This window comes from Lepidothrix coronata, unplaced genomic scaffold (assembly GCF_001604755.1).
Source record: "Lepidothrix coronata isolate B3197 unplaced genomic scaffold, Lepidothrix_coronata-1.0 Scaffold134, whole genome shotgun sequence".
In the NCBI taxonomy this organism is placed as follows: Eukaryota; Metazoa; Chordata; class Aves; order Passeriformes; family Pipridae; genus Lepidothrix; species Lepidothrix coronata.
In genome coordinates, this window is record NW_016690314.1 from 2,596,964 (window position 1) to 2,607,805 (window position 10,842).

The following is a 10,842-nucleotide window of genomic DNA, read 5'->3' on the forward strand; positions in this document are numbered from 1 at the left end:
ATTGTTCCCTGTGAGGGTGGGGAGGCCCTGGCACAGGTTGCCCAGAGAAACTGTGGCTGCCTCATCCCTGGGGGTGTCCAAGGGCAGGTTGGAGCAACCTGGGCTAGTGGAAGGTGTCCCTGCCCATGGCAGGGCATGGAACAAAACAGTCTTTAAGGTCTCTCCCAAGCCAAACCAGCCTGTGATTCTATGATTTTATGATCTCAAAAAAAAAGAAAAAATCTAACTTGGTTTTTATTCTCTTAAAATCCTTCTTTTGCCTCTGTGGGTTCAGGTGAGAGATTTGTATGACTTAGTCACACTCCACTGAGCTTAACAGGCCCCCTGGTTAGGCAGGGCCTGGGCTTTATTTTTGGGTATTGCTGCTGGTTCTCTGGCTGCTCGACCCACCCCCTCAGCATTGTCATACAAAGTGGTTTCCTGCTAATTCCTTTCAAGGCTTAGGTGGATTTTGAATCAATCTTGCTGAGAAAGTCAGCCAGACAAAGAGGCAAAATCGTGACAGGGTTAGTCATTTCTGTTTTGCCTGAGTCAGTGAGTAAGGTGCTTTTTGTCTGTTCTTGCACTTCAAACATAACTTTTATTCTCCTAATTTTTGACAGAAGTTCAGTTTTGGGTATCTCACACCTATGTCTTCCAAATCAATCCTCTGAATCTCTTTCCCAAAGTTTAATATCATCCATTTTTCAACACCTTCTATAAGACCAACTCTAAAACTAGTAATCTCTCAGTAAAGCTGTGCAATTAATGCTGGAATACATCTAGTACAGAATAATACCGACCAGCACTCGCCATAGCCTTCCCCAGAGCATCCCAAAATACCAACAGCTTTCCCTGAAGTCTTGGTTATATAGTGGTAGATCCTGGCTCACCTTAGGGGAATTTTGCATTAAAATGCAAAACCACTTTCCCTGCAAATTTAACTCCACATCAGCTGAGAGTGCACCCATTTCATGCCAGATGTGAATGATCTGAATGCACCTCCAGCCTGCTTCTTGCCCTGAGCTTTGCCCACTTTGCTTTATCATTTTAATCCCTCTTTAATTGGCTATTTGAGTTACTCTGCAGGCTCTGCTCCCTGTGGTGCCCACCCTGAGCTGGCAGGAGGGTGATGGGGAGCCCCCACCCTGGTGACCCCAGCACCAACCACAGCCCCACCTCCTCCCCCCTGTGGAAGGGGAGTTTAACACACTGGAGTTTTCCTTCCTCTTGAGGCATTTTTCGGGCTGCCTTTGAACAAAGCTTTTATTTTGGATGCCTTTACAGTCTCTGTAGCTGCAGTAGTTTATGTTTTATTTGAAAACCTTGCATTTACTACAACATAAAGAGGTCATTATTGTTTATCTGTGCTCATCACTGTTCTTCTTTCCCTCCCCTCTCCTTCCAACTGCTTTCCCAAGTTATCCAGTACATACCAGGCTCACTTATCCCTGCTTGCACCAGATACAGCACAGTTATGTATCTTCCCCCAAGCTCAGTGTCCTCAGAGGAGTATTTAGGTTAAGAACAGTTTATTCCTGGCTGGAACTGCAGCAATTGTGAGCAGGTTCATAAGCCAGGATTCTCCTTTGCTTCAGGCAGCTTCTAAAAGCCAAGGTGATGCCTCAGATGGAATCAAAACTGGAGAGGAGCAGCAGTGGGGGAGAAAACATCCCTGATGCTGCAGCAAGGATGGTCCCTGTGGCACTGATGGCCCAAAGTGGTGTTTGGGGCAGGGCAGCAACACAGAGGGTAAATAATCCTATTAACAGGCAGAAACACATATGGAAAGCGGACAAATGGTGCAATAAACCTTTAGCTCAGCTGCCTCCAGCAAACAGGGGAAAGAAAAGCTTGTGTGAGAGCTGAGGATGCAGGAGCAGGAGCCTTTGGTGGGCAGTGGGAAGCAAGAGGACACTGAGGACATACCACGGACTCAGTCACAGCTCTGCCTCCTGCACCTCGGGGAGCCACACCTGGACAAAGAGCAGTTCAAAGAATCACAGAACTATTTAGACTGAAAAAGACCTCTGAGATCATCGAGTCCAACCTTTGAGCCATCACCACCTTGTCACCCAGCCCAGAGTGCCACATCCAGGGACGGAGGTTCCACCACCTCGTCATTTCTCCCCATAGCTCCACTTCTCACCTCTTGCCTGGCCCAGGTGTGTTCCAGGGGGAATGTTTATACAGGTACAGCCTGACTTTATCCTGCTCAGAGCTGCCTGCTGCTTAAACGGCAACAACAACAAATATTCACAATACGTTTAGTTCCACCGGAATTCTGTCCTTGGAAAAGTGAGGCTGTTTGTTTGTTTATTTTATGTGAGGTTTTTCATCCAATCATGGAATGGCTTGGGTTGAAAGAGACCTTAAAAATCCATTCCAACCCTCTGCCAAGAGCAGGGACACCTTCCACTAGACCAGGTTTTTGCAAAAGAATACATGAATAAAGCTGTTCCTATTCCACTTATGTAGAAAACAAAGATTCTCCTTGCAAGTAAAAGATCCCTCTGACCAGTCTTTGTGACTATGCCCTCATCAAAAAGATGCATATGCAGCTGCTCAGGCATTACACAGTTATATAGTTAGTAAATATTGTTATTTAGTTTGGATTTTGGGGTGGGAAAATTGAGCTAGGACTGAAAACACAGGGGAATAGAGGGACCAGGGTGGGTTTAGGGCAGTGAAATTAGACCTGCTCCTCCAGTAGCTTCAGAGTGAATAATACTGGAAAAGAGAGGCTTAAGAATATAGATATATGGCTTTTAGCTTTGTGTGATAGCTGCAGGAAGGGCTGGGTGACCTGTGTGGAGAGGCCTCAGCAATATGTCATCACTAATGATATCAGTGCTGAGGGAAAGGTGGCAGTTTAAGTGAGTGTAACAGGGGTAAAACCTCTAACCCGCTGTGCAGCCACAGAGCTCTCACTAAACCTCTGCCAAAACAATTGCTGGGAGAGAAATCTCCTCATCACCCAGATCCCTGGTGACTGCAGAGCTTCCCTGCTATTCCCGGCCTGAGGAAAACAAAGCCATTTGGGGCTAAGGGGCTGGATTCGGGAGATGAGCACAATGTCATCAGCCTGGGCAGAGCTTAAATGCCTCAGGACCAGGGACAGTGCCAGGTGTAAAACAGTTCCCAGCAGACACCAGCCAGGGTTTATCTGACTCTAAAGCACCAGAATGAGTTGTAATGGTGGCTGCTGACAGGCATGCCAAGGAACTGAGGCATGAAGGAGGACCAGCAGCTGTGCTGGGGGTCAGTCTGGATGCCCAGTGTGGCTCTCCAAAGGCCAGGTGTGCTGGCACACAGAGAACAGCCCCACACCGAGAATTAGATGATTGGTTTTCTTTATTTGGTTCAAGGATGGACTCCTTGGAGTCATAGAATCATAGAATGATTTGGGTTGGAAGGGACCTTAAAGCCCATCTCATTCCAACCCCCTGCCATGGGCAGGGACACCTTCCACTAGCCCAGGTTGCTCCAAACCCTGTCCAATCTGGTCTTGGACACTTCCAGGGATGAGACATCCCCAATTTCTCTCAGGAGAGCCTGTGTGTGACTCAGAAAACCCTGCAAATCAGTTCTAGAGAGGAGCTCAGCTCCACCTTCCACCAGGAGAGGTTTTCCAAGCCCTGTCCAACCTGACCTTGAACACTCCCACTTCACCACCCTCACAGTAAAGGATTCCTTCCTAATATCCAATCTAAACACACTCTCTTTCAGCTTGGACCCACCTTTGTCCTGCCATGCCAGTTCCTAATGAATAGTCCCTCTCCAGCTTCCTTGTGGGTTCCCTTCATGGAGCTGTAGGACACTGGGAAAGCAGGGATGGACCAGAGATCACTGCACACAAGCCCAAATTCTGTTTTACCAACACAACTGGGAGTTTTCAGCCGAGGGGTGGGAGCTGGATAGCCCATGTGACACAGCTGTCTCATTTAGGTGATAAAAATCGACATTTTATCAGGATTCCTTCACTAATGGAGGGAGCACAATTTGCAGTGAGGTTTGCTCTGGTCCCGCTGGTTTTGTAATTTCATGGTAGGATTATCAGCAAGTGCTTGAAGAGATGAAGTTGCAGAAACTTCAGTGCTTTTAATCCCTGTTTCTCTCACCAAAGGTACCACTTGTATACACCAAACTCACTGTATGCTCTGCTTGAGAGGGAATGTTTGGGAGAGATGGATATGTAGTGGTGAAGTACATGATGCACTAGGGTTTCAGAAACAGTGACAAATATTTTGTGCCCCAGACAGACCTATTTTTAGTGGACTGACCTCATAACAGACAAGGCAGTGGGACAGGACAAAGCATAAAATGCACAGAAGGAAATAACCAGTAAACAGCTGAAAAGTCCTTTATTTAACTGTAGGTAACTTGAACAGCTTCTTTATTCCCAACATTAATCACAGGGATGGGAAGAAAAAAACAAGATGCTGATCAAAGGTAGTGTTCTCACACTTGCTGACAACCCAGCCCAGCATGTCCTTTGCCCACAATAGAGAGCATTTTCCTCATTAATCTTTTAAAATCCTCCAATATTTTCCTCTGCCCAAGTCCACGAGCAGTGGAGTTTGAGGAGCTGAACACACACTGTCCCTCTTGGGGTGTGACAGCACCAGCTCTCGTGCTCAGCACCCAACAAGATGTTCTGTCATCCAAGCCCAGCCTCGTCAGAAGGTTCTCAGCAGCTCTGAGACCATTTTCTGTGGGAAGAATTCTTAATTATGTGGGAAAACTGCTGGATCAAGGGTCCAGAATAGCCAGGAGTTTAGGCACAGGGTTACAAGCAGTGATGAAATTTCTGCTCTAGCTGAATAGCAATATCTGCTCCACCTAAATGGCAATCTCCTGTATCCCTGGAGTGTCCTAACCCCAGACTGCTGGCTCTGTGGGCAGCCCTACCCCAGGCTTTGATCATTTGGACTCTGGAAAAACCCTCTACGAGAAAGGGTTTGATCTACCCAAGCCAGACTTGCAAATGAACCACTGATCTTTTTTCTTTTTGCACATCAAATGTTTACAGACATGAGATGAGAGCCCTGACTGCTTCACCACCAGCTCCTCTGAGACAGGAGACTTCAGTCCCTTCCATGCTGGAATGGGAATGGAGGAAATTACAGCATTTTTATAGCAGAGATTCCTCAATTTCCATCCAACCTTCCCCTACTTAATAAGAGATAAGTTCAATAAAAGATTTTTAATAAGTTTGTAATAAGAGATTCCCTGCAGACATCACCAAAGACAGGGACTTGGGATCCTCATGCTTTGGTTACAGCCATGGGAGAGCTTAATTCATTCTCAAATATGAAACAGGTTTCATATTTTTTCTGAGGAGTCTTTCATATAAAATAGATCTTATTGACATCCAAAAAAAAAAAAGAGCATTTAGTTCATAAAAATTAGGCAATGTGTTTTTATTTGTTTGAGAAGTCTCTGGTGGGAGTGTGATGAGAGCCCAGGGAGGGTTATTGTGTACCTGGGCAGTGGGTCACTTGTGTTTGTACATGGCTAATAAAAACAGTCATCTGGAAGCCAATTGTACTCATTCCCATATTATTATGTTGTGTAAAGAGCAAGGACATAACACTCTCTCATCTTTCTGATGTTTTCCATTTCTTTTAACAAGAGCCTTGCAGCAGATGCTGTCAAGAATTTTAATAAAACAAACTGCCTTTCTGACTGACTCCATCCATTTCTTCTTGTCTTTATAGGCTAAAAATATATTAGAGGGTGTAAGGGAGGGAAATTCCTCTTCTCTCCAACTCCCTCCTCCCCATCCCTCTCTCTCAGTCATTCTCCTGAGCACTGCAGGCTGTGGAGTTTTTCCTCTTGCAGGAAACCCAGAAGACAAAGACCCTCAAAATGAATGAAAACATGAGATCATAGGATGATAAAATGATTTGGGTGGGAAGGACCTTAAAGCTCATCTCATTCCACCCCCTGCCATGGGCAGGGACACCTTCCAGTAGTCCAGGTTGCTCCAACCTGGCCTTGGACACTTCCAGGGCTGGGGCAGCCACAGCTTCTCTGGGCAACCTGTGCCAGGGCCTCCCCACCCTCTCAGGGAAGAATTCCTTCCCAATATCCCATCTAAACCTGCCCTCTGGCAGTTTGAGGCCATTTCCCCTCATCCTGTCCTTTCATGCCTTCATCCAAAGCCCCTCTCTGGCTCTCCTAGAGCCCCTTTAGGGACTGGAAGGCTGTGATAAGATGGAACAATTAATTATCTTTGCAGTCCCAGAACAGGTGGGTGGAAACACCTTTTACCCCCCAGAATAAAAGCAGCAGGAAGTGCTGCTCAGCTGCACCTGATCCATTAGGCAGAGCTGAGGTTGGGTTGGGAGCCCAGCAGGACCTTCTTGGGGGAGAGGAGACAGAGCTGGGAGCAGAAAGGTATGGAAAAACTCAGACTTTTCCTCTCTGCCTCTCTCTGGAGCTCTTGGAGCCTTTGGTACTGATGTTTGCAAGTCCCCATGTCTTGTTTTGTGCAAGAGCATCTTGTTGGCACTTTGTGCTGCCCTGGTCTGTTTAGAAGCCTCACAGAGTTATGGTGGGATCTTCCACACCCCTGATGCTTTGTCTCACACTAGTCTTGTGGGTTATTTTTTTATCTCAAAAGGATGGAGAACTGTTAAGTACAATGTCCTGATCTACTTTGCTTGGAGTTGTTCTTATTTATTGTGTTTAAGGTACTTGAAGGTACTTTGTTCTGGTTTTTTTCATGGTGTTTTTATCTTGTATATCCTGCACTTGTAGAAAGGTTTTGTGTAAATAAGAGACTTATGAAATCTGATATTTGTGGATGCAAATAAGGTCTCCTAATCAACTAAATACTGGTGTGTGGCTACAAAGCAAAGTTTAGTGTCCCAGAGGTGGTATTTACCACATGGGGAGCTGTAGTTGTAAAACTGTGCCTGAAGTTCTTTGTGCCTTCACTTCTCCGAGAGACTTTGCCTCTCACACAGATGATTTAGGCTACAAATTTGCCTGTGTTATGATCAGCTTTTAGTGCAACCCCTGGGAAGAAGGAATAGAGGAGTTTTTGAGCCAGACTTCCTGGTGTGAGAGCACTCCCTGGGAGTGTGGAAGTCAGGAGGGTCTGGCCCAAACAGGGACGGCAGCATTAAGAGGTTTTTGTGTCTTGGTTTCCCTGAGCAAGTTCTAGGAGGGTGAGCAGCACCTGGGCAGGGAATAATAAAGGCCAGTCTGTGGCAATCTTCTGGAATAAACTCAATTTTAAACAGAAGGAATTCTGCCTTGTAGTAACATGCAACCAGCAGGGTTCTGGGGGGAAAACACAAATTTGATGCTATTTTGAAGAGCTGATCCATTTCCACCCACAAGACAAACATCTTCTAATGAACATTTTCTATCTAAACACAAATAGTGCCTTGTGCCCACACCATGCAAACACAAACAGTTTTGTGTTTCAGGTCCCTTTGGGGACGCTGGTACTTTGTTCTGTGATGGAAATATTTGCTTCAATGGCAAGAAATTAATTTTAGAGTAGCTTATTATACGCCACAAACCTTTTTAATAGCGATCATAAAACTAGAAGAAAAGGAGAAGAGACATGCCTCCTGTTTGATTTAAAGCACATAAGTTGTTATATATTATTTATCATTTTATCCTCAGCATGGAAGGTAAAACTTGTAATCCATGGCCATCAGTAGCTCAGCAGCATTTGAAATCTCCAGCTGCATACGTTGGTGTGTTTTATTTTTCTTTTTTACACAATAAAACGTGATCTATGGTTGTTGCTAACTTCATATAGGTACTGATTTGGGACTTTTTAGTGTCATAAAACCTCTGAAGCAGAGACTCCTGGAATGTGAAACACTGACATAGTGCCTCTGGAGCACCAAAGCCAAAGCTGGCTGATGAAGATGGGTTATTTGTGGGCTGGTGGTGCCTGGAATCACAAACACTGCAGGCTTTCCTTGCACACACATAAAAATCCTCTGAACTTTCAGAACTTTATAAATGCTGAGTGTGGCAGTGACAGGTCTCCTGTCTTTGGGGGGAAAAAATAAAAAGAGGGGAGAAGGAAATGTTCCTTCAGAGGAGTAAATACACTGATTTTTAACTCCTAATATTTCTCTGCAAACGGTTGCAGAGCTGCCAAAAGGCCAACTAAGTGTTATTGGCACAGGCTGCAGGGTGTTTGCATCTTGTTTAATCATTCGGCTCCATAAGTGCTGCAGGAATTGTTAACATGGAGCTGCTTGTGCAAAAGCTGCTGGAGGAGCCCTTTCACACCTGCAACAACTGTCTGAATCCAAGGATTCACCCCAAAAGCACTATGGGAATATACTAGTTAATATAAAGCCCTGGTCAAGCAGTTGCTTCTGGAACCACAGACTTCCAAAACTTTTTATACAGTATTACTTTTCCTTTAAAGCTGTGTCATACAGTATAAGTAAATAACAATATCTAAACTGACACTCCTGCAAAACCAAAGTTCAATATCAGCTGTGAACTTGCTTTGTATTTTTCTTTAACGATTCAAATGAGCAACAGGGAAAACTTTCCTTTTTAGGACTTACCTAAATTTTCCTGAAGATTGATGTTTATTGCTTTTACACCTTCAGCTGGCAGGAATTAGGTTAGGCTCTCATTACCCACTTCATCTTTTAATATGCTGCTGAAAGTCATATGAAAGTGCCAAAATTAGCACTGTCATCCTCTGTGTTGTCCGTTTTACTGCAGCACAGAGCTGTGAGAGACTCCAATAAAATACCTGTGGTGTCTGTTCCTGCACAGTCTCTCTGTTTGCCTCAGACCTCACATGAATACAAATTCATTATATAGGGTTTTTTTTTCCTCCCAGAAACGTACACATTTGGATCACCAGCCATTTACAGACACGCAGCAGAAATAAAGCAGTGAATTTTCTTCCTCCTCTCCCCGTTATGCTGATGAAAATCACTGAGGAAGGAGAGAAAAACCCACCCCAGCACAGGCAGCTCCCCAACATCACTCACACTGCAGCAGACAGCACAATTCTGTACTTACACAGCTGAGCAGGGAAATGTCTCAGGATCTTTACAATTTTCTGCAGGACTGTTCCAGGCTCTCAGCAAGGCACAGCGTTCATCCAGGCAGAACGGAGCCGTATGGAAGGTCTGTGCAGCTGGGAGATAATGGAACTGTTTTCCCAGCTGGGACTACGAGCCTTTTTATCCACTGAGCATTGCGTGGCTCTTCCCTGGAATTAACCGTGAGACACACGGCTTTCCCGGGGTGTGCTCCAGCCAGGACCCACACAGTCAGTGCTTCAGGCAGATATAAACAGCTCCTACAGCTTTTGCATATTCCTGTCTGGAAATTTGGGGTGGGTAAGAATTAGCTCTGCGTTGCTCATCCTTGGAGAAAGCTGAGCGAGCGAAAGCGCAGCTGTCGGACCGGGAGCATGAAAGATTAAATGTGCTCTTGCTATTCCTCTCCTACAAATATGAGCTCCTGTCAGGTAATCACAAGCCTCTCTCCCCAAAAACTGGGTCAGGACTCGGCATTAGGTTTAGATGAGGAATGGAAATGATTTTTGTTTAGTCCTGGGTCTCGCTGAGCTCTGTAAGGTTGAGCTCATAGGATGAGTTGTCACTCAGATCCCATCCCAGCACTGCCTGACCTCATGAAACATTTAACTACCCCTCCAAATTTTACATATTTAAACAAAAAAAAAGGGAGACTTGTTTGTTTAAAGTGGCACAGGCATAGATTTTGATAACAAGTGAACTTCAAAACTTCTTACATTCCCATTTTCCCTCTTAGGAGTTTTTCAGAAGGGATCAAATGCAGAGCTCAGGCAGGGGAATGTCCTTCTGTTAGTGAGCAAAAGTTGTTTGTATCATAGAATCACAGGATAGCTGGGGTTGGAAGTGATCTTAAAAATCATCCAGTGCCACCCCTGCCATGGGCAGGGACACCTTCCACCAGCCCAGGTTGCTCCAAGCCCCATCCAACCTGGCCTTGGACACTTCCAGGAATCCAGGGGCGGCCACAGCTTCTCTGGGAAACCTGTGCCACCACCCTCACAAGGAAGAACTTCTTCCTGATGTCCAGGAAACAGCAGTTTTGGGAATATTTCTGTTGTGAAAAGTGCAATTATGCCACAGATGTTTCTTCACAACATTTTTATGTAATCTTGGTGTAAATTCCTTAGTTTGTGATGGGATTAAGTGCCTGCCTGCCCAAGCAGTGGCAAGTGGAGAGGCTGTCCTGGCTGCCCTGCTCTGATGTTCATTTGCAAAATGGGGACAACAGGACCGTGGGATCTCCTGGGATGTGCCCAGAAGTGCCAAACAGCCCATTCCATCCCCATGGTGAGCTCTCTCCTCCCATTCCAGAGCTCTCATAGCCATCCTCCTGATTAACATAAACAATTTTCCACTTCCATCCTGTGAGCTCCTCAAATGAGCTTTACCGACAATTAATTAAGCCTCCCAGCACCTTCTAAAGGAGATAGGCATTATAATTAGCAGCTCTATTTTTAATTAGGAATGAAATTTAAAATGGAATTTTAGGTATTTCCTCATTAAAAATTTCTTTAAAATAATTAACAGGGCTTTTTCTAAGTGGTATTGAGAGTAAATAGACAAAAAGTTGCTTGCAACAGATTTAACCTGAGCTTCTCCCCACCGATTTTAAAATTTTTTAAAAAATCTAGTCTTTTCTCTGTCAAAATAAGTTATTTTGCTTATGCATTTCTTGTCTAACAAGACTGGGAACAGAATTTCTCAGTTGCTGAGGAAATCAATGCTGTTAAAACTTTTCAATTTCCAACTGAGAATAGAGGAAAGTATTTTAGAAATGCTTCTTCAAAAGCTTAATTGTTCATTTCAAGATCTCTCT

General features: G+C 44.8%; 1 protein-coding gene across 3 annotated transcripts in view; it reads right to left on the minus strand.

Annotated features, from left to right (window-relative positions):
- Nucleotides 1-9,453, minus strand: part of CNTN6 (contactin 6) — a 131,429-nt gene extending 121,976 nt beyond the window's left edge. For all 3 annotated transcript variants that reach the window (XM_017827048.1, XM_017827047.1, XM_017827046.1), the window contains exon 1: nucleotides 9,004-9,453. The gene's annotated coding sequence lies outside the window, so the exon portion shown is untranslated. The remainder of the gene's footprint in view (nucleotides 1-9,003) is intronic.
- Between the last annotated feature and the right edge of the window lie 1,389 nt (nucleotides 9,454-10,842).